The sequence below is a fragment of the Miscanthus floridulus genome, chromosome 16 (genome assembly GCF_019320115.1).
Source record: "Miscanthus floridulus cultivar M001 chromosome 16, ASM1932011v1, whole genome shotgun sequence".
Classification (NCBI taxonomy): domain Eukaryota; kingdom Viridiplantae; phylum Streptophyta; class Magnoliopsida; order Poales; family Poaceae; genus Miscanthus; species Miscanthus floridulus.
In genome coordinates, this window is record NC_089595.1 from 29,539,307 (window position 1) to 29,549,552 (window position 10,246).

General features: G+C 42.4%; 1 long non-coding RNA gene across 18 annotated transcripts; it reads right to left on the minus strand.

The window, feature by feature from the left end:
* Positions 1-2,922: 2,922 nt before the first annotated feature.
* LOC136512571 (uncharacterized) lies at positions 2,923-9,250 on the minus strand. 18 transcript variants are annotated; one of them, XR_010773149.1, is made up of 12 exons: positions 8,740-9,249; positions 8,310-8,461; positions 8,104-8,167; positions 7,954-7,996; positions 7,745-7,863; positions 7,506-7,556; positions 6,620-6,685; positions 6,198-6,356; positions 5,729-5,820; positions 5,410-5,498; positions 3,382-3,883; positions 2,923-3,259 (listed from the first exon to the last, which is right to left on the minus strand). It is a non-coding gene; the product is annotated as an uncharacterized lncRNA (long non-coding RNA). The 18 variants fall into 18 exon arrangements; XR_010773150.1 differs by having other exon boundaries at positions 3,382-3,436; positions 3,817-3,866; positions 7,745-7,996; XR_010773140.1 differs by having other exon boundaries at positions 2,923-3,301; positions 3,382-3,436; positions 3,817-3,883; positions 7,745-7,996.
* Positions 9,251-10,246: the final 996 nt, after the last annotated feature.

Here is a 10,246-nt window from a genome sequence, read left to right on the forward strand (position 1 = left end):
CTGGCTGTTTCCCGGTGCGCCTGCAGGAGATGGCGTGACCTCATCGATGACCGGCGGCTGCTGCGTAAGGACCTGCTCCCGCGCACCGTGGGCGGCCTTTTCATGAACTACTGCTCGCACTATGTCTCGGAGTTCTTGGCCCGCCCCACGACGGGACCCTCCATCTCCAGCGACTTGGAGTTCATCCCTGGGATCTTTGAAGTCATGGACCACTGCAACGGCCTCTTGCTTTGCACACAGACCATAGGCGACCATGACGATGACTGCGTCGCTAACCCTGCAACGAGGCAGTGGGCATGGCTGCCGCTGCCCCCGCAGCAGATGAGGAAGCAGGGCTTTCGCCGAAAGCAATGCCTCGTGTACGATCCCACTGTGTCACCGCATTACCATGTGTTCTTGATTGGTTCTTCCCTCGATCAGAAAGATCGTCAGCACAAGTCTGCTCTGCAAGTATATGTATATTCATCAGAAACCGGGCGGTGGGAGGAGAGGTGGTTTGCTCCGGAAGTCCCTGTGGTAGAAACGACCATTGCTGTTGATGATTACATGCGACTCAAAGTCTATTGGCGAGGAAGGCTCTACCTTCTCTGCGAAAATGGTCTTGTTCTGAGGTATTCCTTGTCAATGCATTATTCTTAGTCTAGCTTTGGTCCGCCATACAATAACTTATTCTATAGCCACGTCTATTTATTATAATATTTATACTAAACTACGATAAAGTAAATACACATTTACGATACCTGTATTACTATAACTGATAATAATATATATCATAATGTTATAGTAAAATTATTTTGGAGGATCAGTTACAACAATCTTGAAAAGGGATTTGCTAAAATTCAGGTGCCTGAATTTTAGTTGCCTTTCAGGCGACGATTGCATATTTTTTTATTAAAATTCTAGCTTTAGTTTGTTGCAATTTAAAATCTGAAATTTTTGGTTTGGAGAATTAAAGAAAATCCGTTAGACAAACTACAAATTTGACAAAACCTGATCTGAATTGGCACAAAGACAATTAACTATTTACAATTGTTTCTATTCTATATAGTCAGACAAGGACAAAAATTTGATATGTTATGATACAAAGACAAAAAAAAAATTCACAAAAATAACAATTTACTTTACTAGTTTCTTGTACAGAAGTGTTGTAAATCATCTTGAAAATCAGGCACCTGAAATATAGAAGTGAACTTCTCTATATATATATATGGACTCTTAAAGTTACATGCTGACCATGTGTCACTGACTCAATTTTTTTTTCCTGTTGAAGGATATCCATCTCAAATGCAAATTACAGACTGATTCCAACCCCAGCAGGTGTTGATCACTTCGATTGGTATCATGGATTCTTTTCGTTGGGAAGATCGGAGAAGGGGGTATATTGTGCATTTGAATATGACTGGCATCAACTTCGAATTTTTCTTCTCAACGAATCATGTGGTCAAATAGTGTGGGAGTTGAGGCACGGTGTTGATCTGAAGACCTTTGCACGTAAGTTGGAAGCACGTAAGGTGTACGGTGATCAACCAAATGGACCCTGGATATTAGAGGATATCAAGTACTACAAATATTCTTATTGCGGGAATGATGAGCATAAAATGGTAGTGGAAGACAACTTTGAATGGAACTCTGATGATGATAATGTTCTTAGCACTGAAGATATGGTTGAAGGGCGCTATACTGCAGGATATACCATAAGTTTACTCGGATTTCATCCTTACAGAGAGGTTGTCTTCTTGAATGCAGGTTTGTCTAGAGCAGTAGCCTATCATTGGAATACCTCAAAGTTTCAGGACTTGGGCAACATATGTCCGAAAGATTACCATGACCTCGCTGGCCTTGTGGCTGCTATTGAGACCTCTTGCATATACACACCATGCTGGATGGAGGATTTCCCACAAAATAGTTTGCAAGCACCAATTGAAAATTAGCACAATTTGTACAAGCTGTGGAGGGATCAATTGAATAGAAAGTTTAGCCATGTTTGATTCTTTGTCCTAGTTTAATTTAATTATACCCTATGTTTGTGCTGGGTAGCAATGCAAGGCCACCTTCAATTCTCACCTTTCTTATTGTTTTTATTCTGTACTAGCAAAGCGCCCATGCATTGCAGCTGTTATTTTTTCTATACTAAAAAGGTGCTCATTACTCAAATGAGAATGAAGAATGTATCATGCAACAATTTTTATTTTTTCTTAGATTCATTTGTTTTTAAAACTAGTTTTAATAACTCTTAAAGTCTTAATGTAAGAACTGCATTTTATTGCTAAAGATCACTAATATGCATTCAGCGTGACATGTACACTATAGTAGGCATATAGCATCAAGCCTTAACCACGCTGCTATACGGATCACGGCATCACACTCCATCTCCATTATATCCTTCTCATACTTGGACCAATTCATACACCACCTTTGTCTCACTAGTCAAATGGAAATTTGAAAACTGAACATATTGTACATTTAGAGGCAATATTTGAATGAATACATAACAAAAACAACTTTGTATGCTGAGATGTAATCAACTTGTTAAGCCACTGAAATCCGTGAGCAATTCAGAATGTGGAGGAAGTGTCTATATCTCTTATCCCTCTACAGGAAAACATATAAATAATCTCATATAGAAAAATTTCTACTTACATAGCGAGTAATAGTCACTAGTACGTTGCGCGCGTAGGCTAATAGCTAGATTAGAAAAATATTAACAACAATATTCATCATTAAGGCTAAGGAGGTGCAGAGATATTATCCAAGAATCTATTTTTCGTGAAAGAAAATGTAACTTCAGAACTTCCAAGGCAGGATAACCAGATATGTTAAATATTTATTAAAAAAGAGCACAAGCAGAATGAGATATACAACCATATAATGCATGGTAAGTGCGTTGGAGGCAATAGAATAAAATTATTCTTGAGAACACCATTCTGTTCATAACAGATAACCAAATATATGTGGAACTGAGTTTGTCCTCTATAATTTGCTCAAAAAATAGCAAAATATCTGTACTACAAATAAAAGACCAAGCCATAAACTAAGTCACTCCAGCTTTATTCTTTGCACTACATTGTATTGGCACCATCAAATGCAATGTGCCAATTGCAGTGCGCAGTATCCAACTGGGAATGGGAGGCTGCCTCTGTGTACATTCCTGAGGATTGGGAGGCCGCTTCTTGTTGCCATCCTTCTATGGCCAGCAGTTTGGGGAGTGAAAACGAAGATGGTACCATTTTTTGAAACCGAAGGCGATTGAGGCTTTAGGCTATGAAATGGCAGACATTTGTATATATGTCAACCGGTATCTCTACAAATAAAAGCATCAAATAAAACTTCTAAAAACAGAGCAGCAACTAAGCTGCATCAAATAAAAGAAGTGAAACAAACCTCTGAAATTGAGTGATTTAGCAAGTCCCCATTCATTACAAAAACCTTCTTACATCTGTAATAAAGATGAATAAATAGCTAAAAAATTAAAGATGGGACAAATCAACAGGTAAACTTTGTAGTCCAAAGCATTCCATAGATATCTGAATTATTGATCTCTAAATTTGTTGCTAACTATAGGTACTATAGCAAGCATTCAAGGCTGATTTGGATATGACTCATTTACGCTACCTGGCAGATGATTAAATACACTTTGATGTTTCTCAAGCCTTGAGGCTTGATATCCATCTATATAGAATGGATGCAGTACAAAGTGCAGCACAACCTCATGGTCCTTCATCCTAAACTGCCATTGTAGTCTACATACTGCTTACTCCACCAAAAGAAGACTCGCATGTGGGTCGTGTGGTGTCCAGGAAGAACTTTCCCACTTACTTTTAGCAGCCCCTGTTGACATCTAGAAGGCTTTTTAGATCCAGAGGAGCCTTCATCGAGTGTAAACCTAAAGGGCGACATCAGTGATGTTTGATTCGTAACCAGAAAAGATGCAGGGGATACATTAGAAAACGTAGTCCTAAATTACTTGAAGCAACACAAATGATACTTGAAGCAGCCAGATTACCACCTTTTTTACTTGTAGTACCTCTCATGATAGAAAAAGGGGGTCACAAAATTTCAGGAAAATAATAACTAAGCTGCACGGATACGGATGTGTATCGGTATCGGAAGGATACGGATACGCGGATACGGCAATTTCCTAAAAAACCCGATACGCGGATACGTTTACTATTTTAAAAATAAAATAAAAATAATAATAATGCAGGTCTGACGACCATTGTCTTAGGAAAGCCCACGGCCCATCTAAGCACCGTATGTGACACGTAGTATGTCCTACCAGTGCCCTGTCCAACAACCAAACCATTCCATCGATTGCCACCCATCCGTCTCCAGTTCAGCTCTCGCACAGGTGCACAGCAGCTTCCGCTCCCCGCACCCCATCCCCATCTGCTCCACCGCCCGCATCCCCGTCCGCCCTTTGCTCCATGGCACACCACCTTTGCTCCGCTTGTGAGCAACCTCGAGCCTGCTTGGATCCTTTGCCGCTGGTCGCCTCGCCTCACCCACTTGCCTCTCCTCGCCTCACCCGCGATTGAAGCTCTGCTTGGATCCCTTGCCGCTGCCTGCCTTGCTTCGTCTCGCAGCTCGATCCGGCAGCGTCAGAGCGTCGATTCGGCGGCCGCGGAGCTCGAATCGACGGCAGCAGAGGTCGATCCGGCGGTGGTGGACCTCGGCAGCGGAGGTCGAATCCCGCGGTGCCGGAGCTCCAATCAGCGGCGGCGGAGGTCAAATCGACGGCGGCGGGGTCGATCCAGCGGCGGCGGTGCTCCAATCGGCGGCGGCGTTGCCCGAATCGACAGCGGCTCGGTGGCCGACGCGAGCAACCTTGCCCGCGCAGGACTCATCTCCTTCTGCTCCCTTCGTGTTGCACGGCCTCCACTCTGTTCATGGCTGGGCCGTATCGGCAGGCCAGATACGTATCTGACGGCGTATCCAACATTTGCGAAAATAATAAAAAATCGGATACTCCGTGGATACGTATCCAGGGCGTATCGGACATGTATCCGTATCCGATACGTATCGGATACGTGATACGTGGCTTCAGGGACGTATCCGTGTAACATAGCTAATGGCAAAGCAAAGTAGACTTGTGCCTAATATGAAGTACTAAACCACAAATCAGCCACTGTTATGGAGTGGCAATAAAATATCTCATCAGTGAAAAATAAAAAATTGTACTGAGACTATTCTATTCTCGCACTTATTTAATTTTCGAAAACAGAAAAGACATGTTGTAAGCAGCACCAAAGCATGGCAAGATCACACATGGTAATATGATGAAATGTGCTAGATGAATTAAACATAAACAATTGTGCCAAAACTTTTTAATCTTGCACTTTAATTCTAATAATAACGGCATTGGCACTGAGAGGCAAAAAGAGAAACCAGCAACCAGTCAGCTTTCATCACCTGGAATGTAGCTTGCAAATAGTTCATTAGATATTCAGGTATCGCTTTCAAAGTGGCTGTCCGTCAACATCTTCTATGGTCTTGTCATGCTGCAAGCAAAAAAATGGCAGAAAACATTTTTTGTGCTTTCAATTTAGACCCTCCGAACCACCAAGCAACATATTTATTAGCACTTTGAGGGAGTTACTGTCTCTTAATTATTCATTTTAGTTCTCTCAATTCATGATAGGCCCTTACTTGCCTGCCACCACAATTTGTACAGTTATAGACAAACAAGGTGACATGGAGAAACTATTTTTTCAATGAATCTAGAGATTACCTGATGCTCCAGATCAAATTCTTCAGAAAATGCCAATAGGTTCACTTCTATTGCTCTTGTTGCTGTAGAGGAAGGACCAACGTTCAACAGAACTGCAAATAGCCAAATATGGTTACACAGTGCATTATAAATATATATCCCTTCAAAAAGAGAGTAATTTCATCCATTTTTAGCAGGATTTTTAAATTACCATGTGCATAAACATTTGAGTGGTCTTAGTAGGGAAGGTCTAACGTCGTTTCAGTTGAATAAGATTATTAGCTATCCATGAAGCTACTCACATGTCTTGAAACATTAAATGGCAATAACTGAAGTAGTTAATTACGAAATATGAGGGCTGCAACACATCTAAATTCCTATGACATGTGAATCTTGGGGCAATGGTTTTTCTTCAGTTTATCTTTTTTGTCAAAGATGAAAGCATAATCTCTACAGTAGATCATGTAGAAAATGGTTGCTTTTTGTTTACCTCCCATTGCTTGACAACCAGTTTGAGATCTACATCCACCTCCCCAGTCTGAGATCTGCAACCATTTCGCCCATGCATGTTTCTCTTATCGGTCCGTCGTCATGAACACTCCAGATCAAGTCTCAGACTTGGATAAATAAAAGAGAGCACGCACATTCTCTGTAGAATAAAGTTCCAATTAGACCACTATAAAAAGTTACCAGCCATGTAAAGTTGAGGATAGCATAGTAATCTAAACCTAGCATAGTAATAGGATGTCAATCTTTAATTTTGCAAAGTCGAGCCTCTAGCCGGCATCGCGGTCCTAACAAAAAAAATTGAGCCAGACTACAGTATTGAAGTGAAAGAGAAAAGGGTACATGAGCCAACGTATTCTGAATCAGAGCTCACACGGCATGCATATTGAAGTCGAAGACACTCACAAATGATAGACCTCCCGGAGATCTGACACCTCCTTCAGTGGCAGAACTAAGCCTGACCGTTGGAACCTACCAAGCCATAATCTTTCACACCTCAAAATTTAAAGTGTTAAAGCTGATAAGGAATAGACAGTAGAAACTAAAATGAGCAGGCACAGAAGGACCCAACAATCATGCAGATGTGAACATAACCAAAAAAAATATAGATAAAGGAACAGTCAATATAAGATAATAACAGCTGCCAAAAGAATTTGTAAACATGGTGAAACAAAAATGCACTTGTTATCCTCAAAAGATTTTGCACAAATCACATGGGAAGGAATGCAAAAGCTGCAATATATCCCCTAGCAAATAGTTCATAAGTTGTTCAGGTGTTGTGAGAACATAAATTAATAGTCACTGCATTTTCTTATACACGAACTTTATCGAAAGAGCAGGTTGCATTTGAGTGGATATGAACAGATGGAAAAGGACACATCAACCTCTAATAAGATGAACATTCATAGTGCAGTATCAGGAGAGATTTCAGATTAAATGACATAGCAATAAAATAACTTGTTTTTTATACAGTTGACTACATAACAATGCTTAGAACAAGGCTACAAGGCAGACAGAAAACCACAGCAACATCAAATTAGAATGGTACATGTCAGCATCATATCATGGACAGGCATGTATAGCTCTGAAGAACACATGCCGTGCTGTAGAAGAGTTGCAGGTTATTTCTGCCTCATAGGCTAAATAACAGCGCTACAGCAGAACAAAATTTTGCAACTTATCATCAAGCAGAGATCTCTCAAACAGATCCGGCTTTACTCCATTCAAAGGGCAAAGCAAAGAGCAAGGTTGTGTATTAGGAAAAGGACCTGCAGGATCTGAATGGGCTTACCAAAAAAGTAGCCACCATGCTGCACCATGAGAAGGGCCCTGATCAATGAAGCTGCACAAAAAAAAATCCAAAAACTTATCAGTAGCTGCGACAACCAAAACGGTAGCTAGCAACATAGAACCCAAACTCTAGGCGCGGCCTCAGGTGAAACAAAAAACCAATCGCAACATAATAGCAGTCAGTGTGGCCCAATCCGCGGAAAAAAGACCAAAAGGACCAAAGCAAGGAGGGGGGGATACCTTTAACATTGACATGGCTCTGATAGTGACTCATCGAACAAACATGATACAGGAACGCAATAGAGACATTAGGAGCAGTAGTGTAGCTAGGCAAAAAGAGAAGTCGATCTTCATGCATCCTATTACTTGACATATACAAAATTAGCACGACAAAGGCATTGGCATATATTACAGAAGCACAACACCAATCGCAGCACAATAGACCACACCATTTGAGTCCGAGCAATCAAAGACATATCTCATTATTTGCTCCTGCAAAGCAAACCAAAATGAATGGAAAATTAAATCCAGACACACCAGGTTATCATGTTTCGAAGAAGAATTAATCGAAGTGGTTGGGTTCAACAAGAACTCGCCACCTATTGTCCTAGCTTGCTGTCTTTCGTCCCATCATCTGTCCATGATTGAGATACTCATCTATCTCTGCAGCATATGAAACAGGAAAAAGATGTCCAAACTGAGAAAACTTTATGGTCCAGACCCATTGACTGTACCATGGTGAGAAAAAGGAAATTTAGAATGAATACACATGCCAAATTAAAAAGATTACATTAATAACACATACTCTCCATTTTCTGTCTAATAGCAATGGCATCAAATATTTTGATCCAAATGCACAAGAAGCAGCTGCCGCCTTGTGGTGAGGTGGTATGAGAATCGATGTGTAAGCATTACAATGAATTCTAATCTGCGTGCTTCACTGGCGCAGCGCTAGATCTGCATAGAGTATTGATGGAAATAATCTGTAAACATGGAACCATTCTTCACAAGCCTGATGCAAATAATCTGTAAACATGGAACCATTTTTCACAAGGCTGACCAAGTTCGGTGGGATCAATATCATGTAATCATGCCCAATATACTGAACACAATATTTTCTAGTGGAAGCCATATTTACAGGATAGTGACACACATTGGGTATTAACCTAGAACATGAGACTATATGCATAAAAATCATGATATATGAACAACAACAAGGCCAATCAAAAGCTTACCAGCATAGCCAACAAGCACCTGCGCAAAAGGGAAGATGACGGGACACAGGATCTGAGGGAGGAGAACAGGATGAAGTACCGCCAGATCCGGCCGTCGAGGAAGAGGCCATGCTCCGCCATTGGCAGCTCGCGACGCAGCCGGGGTCGACGAGCACAGGAAGCTAGGGTTTCGTAGAGCACAGGAGCACACGCAGACCGGCGGGAGGAGACAGCTCCGAGGCGCAGCGACGCCGGTGGCCACCGCCGGGACCCGGTCGCGCCGCGCCGTGGACAGGGACGGCCACCGCCGGGGCCCACCCGCCGTCGACCCGCCAGCGCCTCGCGCGGAGGCGTCAGCGCTGGGCCCGGCCGGCATGCCGCGACGTCGGGAGAGAGAGGGAGAGAGAGGGAGGGGTGGAGGCGCCGGCGCGCCGCCTCGCCCTGGCCGCGGACCGGCCCTCCCGCTGCGCGCCACATCGGGAGAGACGGAGAGACAGAGGGAAAGGATTTTTTTTTTTTTTTTTTACGGAGGGAGAGATGGATCGACAAGGAGATATTTTGGCTGCTATTGACCATTGGAAGGCTGACACGTGGAGAAACAGTAAAGGAATGGGAGAGTAATTTATTTTGCTACCGTGGATGGCCTCAGCGAGTGAGGGCTTCACAATGCGGATCCTCCACTCATATGACAGCCTCCCAAACAACTGGGAGCCACTAATCAGTCGGTGCTTCCGTTGCGGAGCAAGCACCTAGCGGGGACAGAGCCTCTCCGTGCTAACGTCAAGTCCTAATCATGTAGCATATATGTATCACCAAGGGGCTTTCAACACCAAACACATCGGCAAAAAAGGCCTTTGAGGATCTTTTTGATGTTGGGTCAAGCGCTTCCAATGTCAAAGCACTGAGAGAGCTCTTCCTTGCGGACTAGGGTCCGGCGATGCAAAGGGTACAACTTTGGCCACATCGCCATCCCCATTTTTCTCGTTGTGTTAGCCCATGTGTAATAGCTTAGCATGAACTTAGAAACTAGGGAGGTTCGGCTTTTTGCTAAGGTGTCCGAAAGCGCGTTGTATATATGTTCAAACTCTTCTACCTTAATGTTAATTATGCGCAAACATTTTCTATATTCGAGAAAGAAAAATGTGCCCACATATATTACTCAACAATTGGATACTCAATAAGGTATAGATTTGGGGTGTTTGGATATAGGGACTAAAGTTTAAGAGGTGTCACATCGGATGTCACATAGGGGTCGATACTAATAAAAAAACAAATTAAAGAATCCGTCACTAATCCGCGAGACGGATTTATTAAACCTAATTAATTTGTCATTAACGCATGGTATTGTAGCACCACATTGTCAAATCATAGACTAATTAGGCTTAAAAAAATCGTCTCGCAAGTAGTCTCAATCTATGCAATTAATTTTATAATTAGCCTATATTTAATACTCTAAATGGTATCAAACATGTTTACTGTAGTCGATGTGATAGCGCGCCTCGAGCTATCGCTCACTGCCGCCGTGTTC